An 11,033-nucleotide genomic window follows, 5' to 3' on the forward strand; every position below is an offset into this window, starting at 1 on the left:
TTAAACTCACACACCCTCATAGCTTTATACCCGGGTTTTCCCTTTTAAAGATTAGATAAAAGTGTAATAGTGCCAGTTCCCATGTGGCAGGGCCTTTGAGAACCCGTGAACCACTTTGCTCAGTGCAAGTTTCGTCCGGACCTCTGTAAGGGAGGATGAAGTTTTAATCTAGGAACCTTTTTCAATAGGGATTAAAGCTTAACCACACATTATCGTCCAAAAATCCCATCTTTAGGATAGAGCCTCGGAGAACCCTATAAAAATACCAACCTCTTCTAGGACTGGGACAGAGGCTCCATCCTTCTCCGTATGATCTTATATGTATGTATCTTGTGCTTAAAAATGTGTTGCATATTTACTAACATGTTGCATTCATATAGGCATCCCCATTCGTTTTGCCAAGGTTCTGGTAAAAATCTGACTAATCCATGGAGAACATGGTGGTCTATCATGAAACAGAGTCAACAGTGCGGCTATATTCTAAAAATCAACAAAGGAAGTGGGGCGACAATACCAACAAGGGATCTGTGGCTAAGATATTAGACAAGGTTGATGTCAATGCTCGATCCAATTCCCTAAAGGAGCTGAGAGACATTTGGAAGGGATGAACACCCCAGAGTCGTTTGACCTTTTCTCAGATTTACAGACACATTGGCTTTCTGCTGCATGTATCCATAAACCCTCATGTGATTGAAGCAGTGGTGGAATTCTGGAATCCGTCTTACAGCTGCTTTACTCTGGATGGGGTAGATCTAGCTCCCACCATGGAGGAGTACATCTCATTATTGCAACTAGCTAAACTTCCGACACCCTACAAGACACATGTACCTGCCCGAACATCTATCGCCAAAGAACTATTTAAAATCACCGAGGTTAAGGTCCAGAAGTTGGGAGAATCAAAAGCCACCTGGGAATGCTTAAAAGAGTTTATAAAGAAGGAGGAAGGGGAAGATGCCAAGCTGCACTTGTTGGCACTAGCCATCTATGGCCTGCTTATATTTCCAAATGAGCTGGGGACCATTGACTATGCGACCATTACCTTCGTGGCGCATGTGAAGGAAGGGGTTAACCCGGTCCATGAGATTTAGGTAGAAAAGTTTCGATCTCTTAACAAATGCCGGACCAAGAGGCATGCTAGGTTGACTTGTTGTGTGCCGTTATTGTATGTCTGGATAATGAGTCACTTCCAGTGCATTCATGAGTACTTTCGTGCTTCCTTATTAACAGTCAAAATCCTTTTGGCAAAATTTGTGGCAGCTCAGTGGGAAGGATACGCTAGCAAGATTGAATGGAAGGACAAGCTGCACAATCTGGTGAATAAAGGGATCGTATAGCAAGCACCGTGGATGGACAAGTCGAAAGTAGTATACAAATGTGGAAACCTCCCCTAAGTCCCACTTTTAGGCCCTTAGGGAGAAATATCCTACGCACCCCTCATGTTTAGAAGACAGGTGGGCGTAGTGTGGTTTATACCCATGACCCACGGATTAGCAGATGCTCAATTTGCATACGACGTCGTTGATAGCCAAAAGAAGGTTCAAGAGTTCGTTGTATCCTGGAAGCATGTGCACATTGTCGAATCGAGCAATCAGACCTGGGGAGCCCAAGAAAGTTATGTGTGGAGGCTTAATAGAGTAAACCCTCGGGTTAGGCAGGAGACAAAAGCACCGATGGCAAAGAAACAACCGAAAGAAAGCGTGCAGGCTTTGAAAATAGCAACCAAAGAGTAGTCACCAAAGCAAAGGAAATAAGATCCAGCTGACCCTCGATCCAAGTCAAACAAACAACCAAAGATCCAGAGCTCACGATCAGGGGAAAAGGTGACAATTATGAGAAAGGAAAAACAAAAACTTCAGATGAAGCTTGGTCGAAAAACCCAACTTTTGAGGGTGTCCAAAGCAGAAACTGGAGAAAAATATCGATACATACAAGAACTACAGGAAGAGTATGACAAGTAGAGATACCATTATAACAAAGTGCTTGAAAAGTTGGAGCCTTGTGTTACAAAGGCCAATAATTGGGAAACGCAATACAGAGCATTAAAACAGAAGGTAGAAAGTGCAGCACTTAGGAAGTTAGAACCAGCTCTAGAAGATTCGAGCTACCTTAATGGGAGGGGACCAGAAAATCAGAATCTGGCATCTACCTAGACTATTCGGAAAGTTCCCTATATTTTCTACCAAAAATTGTACAAAAAGTGGTAATGAAATGATGATAGTTTTTTTTAAAACCTTGGTCAAGGCGCATAAGACTGCATAATTGTACTTTTTTTTTCATCCATACATACTTGCATAAGCATTCATTGCATGCACTTGTCCTAAAAGATGCGGGTTTCTTGTTCAAGGGGAAAAAAAGGCGTGGCTGAGATCGGGAAAAATTAAGACAAATACACACCCCTACAACACTTGTAGAAAATCCAAAGCCATGGCAGAACAACTGGAAAGTCGTGTTTTGGGTATTGAGAAGGGGCAAGAAGAACTAAGCAATTAGATGAAAAGAATATTGGACCTGCTGCTAAACAAAAGAAATACAGTCTAGGATCAGGATCATGAAGAAGAAACAGATCATATACATCCACCAGGCTTCACATCGATTCATGGGCAGTTATCAGGACCGCCACCATTCACCTTGGAGAGACCACCGCCTGGTGTGCCCCCCTTTGTTCCAGCAGCGACGATTCCAAGAATGGGAATGCCTTCATCAGCAATGATAGTTGTGGGGACAAGCAAGACTATGATAGAATACCGCTGTGATGAGCTTGAAGAGCGGTTAAAAGCTATAGAAGGGACCTGAACCTCCAATACCACCGAACCCTCAGATTATTGCCTGGTGCCCAATGTAGTGCTCCCTCTAAAGTTTAAAATGCCCAACTTTGAGAGGTTTGGCGGGACTACATGCTCCCGGACCCACCTGTGCATGTATTGCAAGTCAATGGTCGCTTATGTTGACAATGAGAAATTAATGATGCACTCCTTTCAGAACAGTCTCACTGAAGCAGCGGCTAGATGGTATGTCCAACAAGATCGGGCCCGAATTTACCATGTCTTGGAAATGACTCCTAATAAAATGATTCCCTTTGAAATGGAGATAAAATCGACAGAAACGTTTAGATAAAATGTGCACCGTTGGAGGGACGTGGCCACCCAAGTAGATCCCCAGGTAGGCGACCGAGAGGCAATTATGTTATTTGTAGGGACATTAAAAGATCCCCATCATTCACACCTGGTAGGATTTACACCCCAAAAATTTATGGATATTTTGGCAACGGGGGCCAAACTGGAGGACGATGTTAAGGCCAAACAGATAAAGTTTAGCAGCACCGATAGTGGTCCAAGGAAGAAATGGGTTAAAGGGAAGAAGGAAGAAGAAGCCCAAATTGTACAAGGGTCCCTCAGGAATCAAAAGCAGAGAGGCCGAAACCAACGGCCTAAGAAAAATTTCTATATTGAACCGATGGTGAACCAGACACTGCATATAGGCCCAAGGCCTCAATACGTGGCTCCCTGACCAAGACCAACACAGATAAATGATCAAGTCTGGGAGGGGAATATGCCACAGAATACCAGGAAAATTGATTTGAAACCAATGCCTTATGCAAATTTGTTTCCTCAATTACGTGAAATGAAAATAATGACAATTATATTATCCATCCCCGTCACCAACCCACCCCCACGATGGTTCAATCCCAACGCCCACTGCACATACCACGCAAACTCTCAAGGTCACTCCATAGACCAATGTTGGGCTTTCAAATATACAGTTTAGTCATTAAAAGATGCGGGTTGGCTCACCTTTGATGACAAACCAGCGAGGATCCAAGGAAACCCTTTGCCAAACCATGGGGGGGACCATGTCAAAAGGAACCAGCTGTTAGAATTGGTGTATTCCTAAGAGGGGGGTGAATTGGAATTTTAAACTTTTCTGTTAGGTTGAATTAGTTGTTAGCAGAATATTGCAACCTAAGGTATTTTTATGCAGTTCTAAATACACTGATAAATATAATATACGAAAATTTAAATTAAGCACATCATTCACATGATAACATACACGTGCGATAAATATAAGGTGCGGAAATATAAACAAACACACAATATGTTATCGAGGTTCGGCCAATTGTGTCTATGTCCCCACCTCTAGCTCGCAAGCCAGGGGATTCCACTAATAGCTTACTAAAGGGTGGAGAGGCACCGATTACAACCAGGTCAATTAGCACAGGGTTGACCTCAACCTTAACCAGGTCAATTAGAGGGGCTAACCTCAACCTACATGCCTTAACAGGATGACGCACCTAGCTTTCCAAACCAGGTCTAAGCCAATCCGGGACTATTCCAAGGCTAGTCTCCCTCTTTAGACCTGTGCCTAGAAATACAACATATGTGTATTACAATCAAATGGTACAGTGATTATGCTTTCATGTAAAGCAGATGTGTACCCAAATATGTGCAATTACATACACCACAATATGATTTAATATGTAAGCCTAGTGTGGTTTAGTATTTCAACTCTCAAATATATATATTTACCATCAGTGTAATGAGTACGTGAGAGTATCAACCAGCATGATCTTTGTATCACAATATGTGCTCAATCTAACAGCTCACACAAAGATACTAGCCAAACAATATATATATGTATATTTCAATCAGCAAATTTTCTCAGTTGTATGATGCTCAAATAAGTAATATATATGTTTTGTATTCAACGAATGATGCAGATCAATGAATATTGCAACAAAGATTTTATCACATAAACAAATATCTCCTCAAATATTTTTCAAGATAAAGACACAATAGATATTTAAAAATGTTTGAGAATTTTTTGCAATTCAAAAACAAATACAAACTTCTCAAGATATTACAATGAATATGCAATACTCAGAAGTTTTATACAAGTTTTCTTAGGAGAGACTTATTAACAAAGTCTCCTAAAAACACTTAGGTTTAGCTCTCGTAAAAATCAAATCAATCTAATCAGAATGGGAGAGCAAACCTTTAAATCAAGCACTCAATCAACTTACAAAGAGTTTGAGCAATAAGAGAAGGTAAGTATGAGTGGTTGGGGCTTAGATATGAGTATTATAAGATTTGGAAATTTTAGAAAATTTCTCCTAATCAAAGTGGCTAATCTCTTCCTAATTTGCACAAATGATCTCATATATATAGACATGGAAAGAGATATGACCGTTAGGGACCTATTGAGTATTATTAGGAAATTTTAATGACATTTCAAATATTTTAACCCTGTTTAAAAAATGTTTAACTGCGGTAAAAATCAGGGCAATTCGAGAGGTCCGGTCGACCAGAACAGTTTCGGTCGACCAGAGTTCATATGGCTCGATCGACCAGGTCACTTTTGAACTGAATGATCGGTCGATCGAAAGTGGGCAATTTCTTATTTCTCCAAGGTTCGGTTGACCAGGCCATTTTGAACTGGCAGGTTCGGTCGACCAGACCGTTGGGATTTTTCCCAACGACCCTCGGTCGATCAGGTTGTTGTATTCATTTTTGGCTCGGTCGACCAGATGGTCAAATTGTTGACCTCAGGGGGTTTCAGTTGACCGGAAGGTTTTGAACTATACTGGTTCGGTCGACCAGGACCTTAGTCAACTATTGACCTAGACCTGTTGTAGACACCCCATTTTTACCCAGACCCAATATATGTATTACTATTATTATTATTATTGTTATTTTATTATTATTATTATTATTATTATTATTATTATTTTATTTATTCTTATTATTATTATTATTAATTTTCACTAATCTTATTATTATTATTATTTTTATTATTATTATTATTTTCTTTATTATTATTATTATTTTTCATTCGTAATATTAATATTACTTTTATTTTTATTTTTTTTACGTCTATTTTATTATTATTATTATTTATTATTTTCATTATTATTTTTAATTTTTATTATCATTATTATTAGTATTTTTATTACTATTATTACTATTATTTTATTTATTATTATTATTATTTTTCATTAGTATTGTTATTATTACTTTTATTTTTATTTTTTTTACGTCTATTTTATTATTATTATTATTTATTATTTTCATTATTATTTTTAATTTTTATTATCATTATTATTAGTATTTTTATTACTATTATTACTATTATTTTATTTATTATTATTACTTTTATTTTTATTTCTATTTATATTGTTTATTATTATTATTTATTATTTTCATTATTATTGACATTATTTTTAATTATTATTATTATTAGTATTTTTACCTTTATTATTACTATTATTATTATTATTATTATTTTTTTTATTTATTTATCTTTGTTATTACTATTATTATCATTATTATTTTTACCTTATTATTATTATTATTATTATTTCCTTATTACCATAATAGTAGTATATATTATTTCCAAAAAAAAGAAAAATACCATAAAATACAAAAAAGGAAAAGAGAAGTAGGGTTTCCAAATTTTTTTTATAAAGGGTCTCTTTTGGCTTCTCTCAAAAGGGGGGGGGGGGGGGGGCTGCGCTGCACTGCACGCAGGGGACACACACAGAGCTTTCCTTCTCCTTCTTTCCTCTCAATCACTCTGCGCGATCGCCATTACCATTCACCACCAACCTCTCTTCATCAGCCCCCAACCTCGTTGCAGTAGCAACAGCAGAGCCGCAAGCCACCAACTTCACCATCTCCGCTCCATACCCCTTGCCGCCTCTTCCTACTGCAACTCCGGCGAGCCACCAACCGCACCACGAACCAGCGAGCCCCTGCCAGCAGAATCCAGCCACGTCCTCTCCGACAAGTCTCCGGCGACAGCTCTGGCCACCCTCCACCAGCAACTCTCGGCCATCCCAAGCGGCCCTGCTACAACAGCCACGCCCGAAGAATCCCCGGAGACCCTCTGCAACCCCCCACTCACTGTCGCCGCTGCAAGTACCGCCTCCGTCCAGCAACTCCTCGGCCAGCCCTTGTTCCAGCAACCGGCGCCATCGCCGACGCCTCCCACCACTCGCCGTTTCCATCATCATCGCCCACAACCCGACGGACAGCAACCCAGCCGCTCCATCCTCCAGCCACCGCACCATTCCCAGACCCAGTCCGGCGGCCCCGTGTATCCCTGCAACTCCGACGAACCTGCAATTCCGGCAACCCCTATACTCCGGCCCGCTCCAGCAATCCAGCCCTGAAGACCTACTCCGGCATCTCCCGGCTGCACCCCCTCTGTAAGTCCCTGCACTCAAACACGATACACACACACACCTTATGTTTTAAAGTTTAAATTTTTCTTTATTTTATCCTTTATATATATATTAAAATTGTTATTGAAGGTTTTTTTCTGTTGATCATATTGTTATTATTATTTGTATATTGTTATTAGTAAATTGCTTGGATATTATTATTGCCATTATATTAATTGTATTAACGTAATTATATTGATTTTACTTATGTTGTATTAATTGTTGTATTATTATTATTATAGAATTTTTATTGTAAGAACTTGTTCTAATATTTAAAGTTTAAATTTTTATCATATTTGTTACATATATAATATTGTGGTGAGACCTTTTAATTGATATTCATGTTTGTATCTTTTGTAGTATTTATTATTATATTTGTAGAATTTTCTTGTTAAACTTTTACTGTTATAGGATTTTTAATATTTGTTAAGTTGATATCCATGTTTGTATTTTGGCTATATGTATTATTTAATAATCATTGTTCTCATTGCAAAATTGATATGGTTAAAGTATGTCTTAATATTTAATTTTAAATTTTTGTCGTATCCATTGTAAATGTTAAATGATATATTATCAAGTTAGGGTTTTTACATGTTTAGTAGTAAGGTAATATTACATATTTAGTAAATTAGGATCTTAAGCTTGGTGTTTTATTGATATTATATGTAAATTAATAATTTTGGTTATATGTATATCATATATTAGCATATTGGTAAATATTACATATTTAGCATTTTTGTATTTTTTTTTATATTATATATTTAGTGATTTAGGGTTTAATGGATATTGTATGTTTAGTAAATTAGCATTTTAATCACATGTTTAGCATCAATCATTATTATTTTTTTTAGTATATTAATATAGTTAGTATTAATTATTAGTATCCTAGTATTTTTAGTATCAGCTATTTTTAGTATATAAATAGGTTTAGTATTAATCATTATTAGAACCTGACTATATTTAGTATTAAGTATCCTTAATATATTAATATATATAGTATTTAGTTACTTATTTTGACATTCATAATATGTTGGTAGGTATGTGAGGCTTATTATTCTATTACCATATATTAAAAACCTCCCATGTTAGTATTTTCCTATAAAAATTTTATATATAATTTCAAAATTTTGGGAGTGTATTTTCCTAATTATTATCCCTATGATTTTATTGCGGGGGTATGAGCCTTTGGGCATCACGTACCCTAAGCTCTGAGGGAATATATATATGTATATATTTATTTATTTATTTATTTATTACATGTATTTATAAATTCATAAAAAGGAGTAATTTAAAGAATTATTAGATTAACTTAGGGATAATTTCAAATTAATTAGGTACCGTTCGTAAGAACGGGCACGTTGGGGGTGCTCGTACCTTCCCCTCGCGTAACCGAACTCCCGGCCCCAACTCTGGTAATGTAGACCGATCTACCCCTAACGGGGTAGTAATTATGTGTTCTAACCGCCCGGGGCACACGCGCTCTCGGGACGCCGCGACAGCTGTTTCGGTCGACCGGGGCAAAATGAACTGCCTTGACCGGTCGACCGAAAGTGCACAAAGTGTGCATTTCGGTCCCATTTCAATACATATTCACCCTATGCAAGTTCCTAATACATGCAAGTGCAATGGTGTGTGTCCTAGGGTAACTTTGGGTTGTATTTTGGTTTGAGCTTATGTAATAAATCATGCATGTGATGTGTATGAGCTTATTACAAACCAAACACCTAATTACTATTACCAACCAATTTCAAAAATGAAATATATTACAATTGAAAATAATAATTGGTCTTTAGGCTTTACTTACTTTGTGCCCATCTTAATCTTAACAATCTTAGTTCCTACACAAAACCTTAAACACTCATTAGATACAATGAGTATTTTTCATAATCAAAATCGAGTATGACTTATAAGGTCAACACCAGCTATGTCCCCAAGGTTCCAACTCAGCTAATTATTTTAGTTTCCCAGCCATTCCTACCAAAACGACAAGGGAATACGTTGGAGGTATGATTGCCAGGCCCAGGGCGCGAAAGATATAGACGATGTCGTAGGAATAACTTGCAGTGGTCGGGTATACGCACTAGAACAGTTAGGGAATCCGAATACGGACTAGATGGGGGAGTCAAGTAGAAATATTAAGAAACCTGTGCAACAGCAGGAGGCCGAAGAGTTTTTTACGCTTATCAAACACAATACAATGTGGTTTACCAATCGAACAAGATGCCGACACATATATCCATTTTATCTTTGTTGTTAAACTCAGAAGTTTATAGGGAGGCATTGTTGAAAACACTTAACCAGACATACATTCCTTAAAATATCAGTGTAGAAAAGTCCAGCCACGTGATTGGGAGCTTGGCCACTACTAATTATGTTGCCTTTAGCGATGAAGAGATTCCACCAGAAGGGAGAAGGCATAATCAGGCGCTGCATACATCAGTTAAATGCATGGATCATATGATAGCACAGGTGCTAATTGATAATGGATCATCCCTCAATGTCATGCCATTGGCCACTCTTCAGAAATTGCCGATAGATTCCTCATATGTCAAATAGAATAACCTGGTAGTAAGAGCTTTCGACATAACCAATAGGGAGTTGACAGAGGCAATCGAGATTCCCATGCAGATCGAGATAGTTATTTATGACATTACATTCTAGGTTATAGACATCACTCCATCTTACAACTGCTTGTTGGGAGGACCATGGATTCATAACATCGAGGCAGTCACATCTTCATTACATCAAAGGTTGAAGTTTGTGTTAGGAAATCAATTAGTTTGCGTGTATGGCGAGATTGATGTTATGATAACTAAACTCACTTCAAATCCATACGTGGAAGCCGATGAAGAGGCACTGGAGAACTCATTCCAAAATTTTGAGATTGTGAATGCCACAACTATAGTAGAAGGATCTCCCATCCCTCATCCATGGATCTCCGCCGCAGGATGGCGTCTGAGATGATTAAGCAGGGGTATCATCCGAAAAAGGGGCTTGGGAAATACTAACCTGGAATTAGAAAGCCATTAATGCTCAAAGAAGTGAAAGACAGATACGGTCTTGGCTACATACCCACGACAGCAGACCGGAATAAGAAAGCAAAAGAAAAGAAGATACAAAGGGTAGAGAGGCTTATTGGTGAGACAAGTTCGAAGGGGGGTTTAGTTGTCCCATCCATCAACCAAACCTTCGTAAAAGGTAGCCAATCCAACCCGGAGGTAGAATTCCGACAATTAAGCATATCAGTGTTAGATTATGAAGTCTCCTCAAGTACCTCCGCAGAGTGGGTCCATCTTCTCCAACCAGGAATACAACTTCAGAATTGGAGCTCTTTTGATTTGCCATATATCATCATGTAATGATTTTGTTCAAAATTTGTTTGGTTTTGTTTATGTAACCCCCCCCCCCCCCAGCCACTGAAAAATCAAGGAGGTTTCTTAATGAAAATGAACTATGCATTTCTTGTCATTTACGTGCATCTTGAAAAGCAGTTGTAAAAATTTGTTTGTTATTGATTTCATGTAGGAATAAAGGAAATAACAACATCAAAATTCCTCACCAAGTAATTGACATTAACTTTGAAAATATAATTCATGAAACTGAAGTTGAAAAGTAAGAAATAAATTTATCCCCTAAAATGGAAAGAATGTTACAAACAGATGAAAAACCAACCCTGACCAACAGCAACCTCACCATCATGATCAATCTGGGAACCGAGGAAGAGCCAAAGCAAGTAAAAATCGGAGCACTACTAAAGGGTGAGGAAAGGAGCAAAATGATTAAGTTGCAAAAGAATACCGGGATGTGTTTGCCTGGT

This window comes from Malania oleifera, chromosome 9 (assembly GCF_029873635.1).
Source record: "Malania oleifera isolate guangnan ecotype guangnan chromosome 9, ASM2987363v1, whole genome shotgun sequence".
Classification (NCBI taxonomy): domain Eukaryota; kingdom Viridiplantae; phylum Streptophyta; class Magnoliopsida; order Santalales; family Ximeniaceae; genus Malania; species Malania oleifera.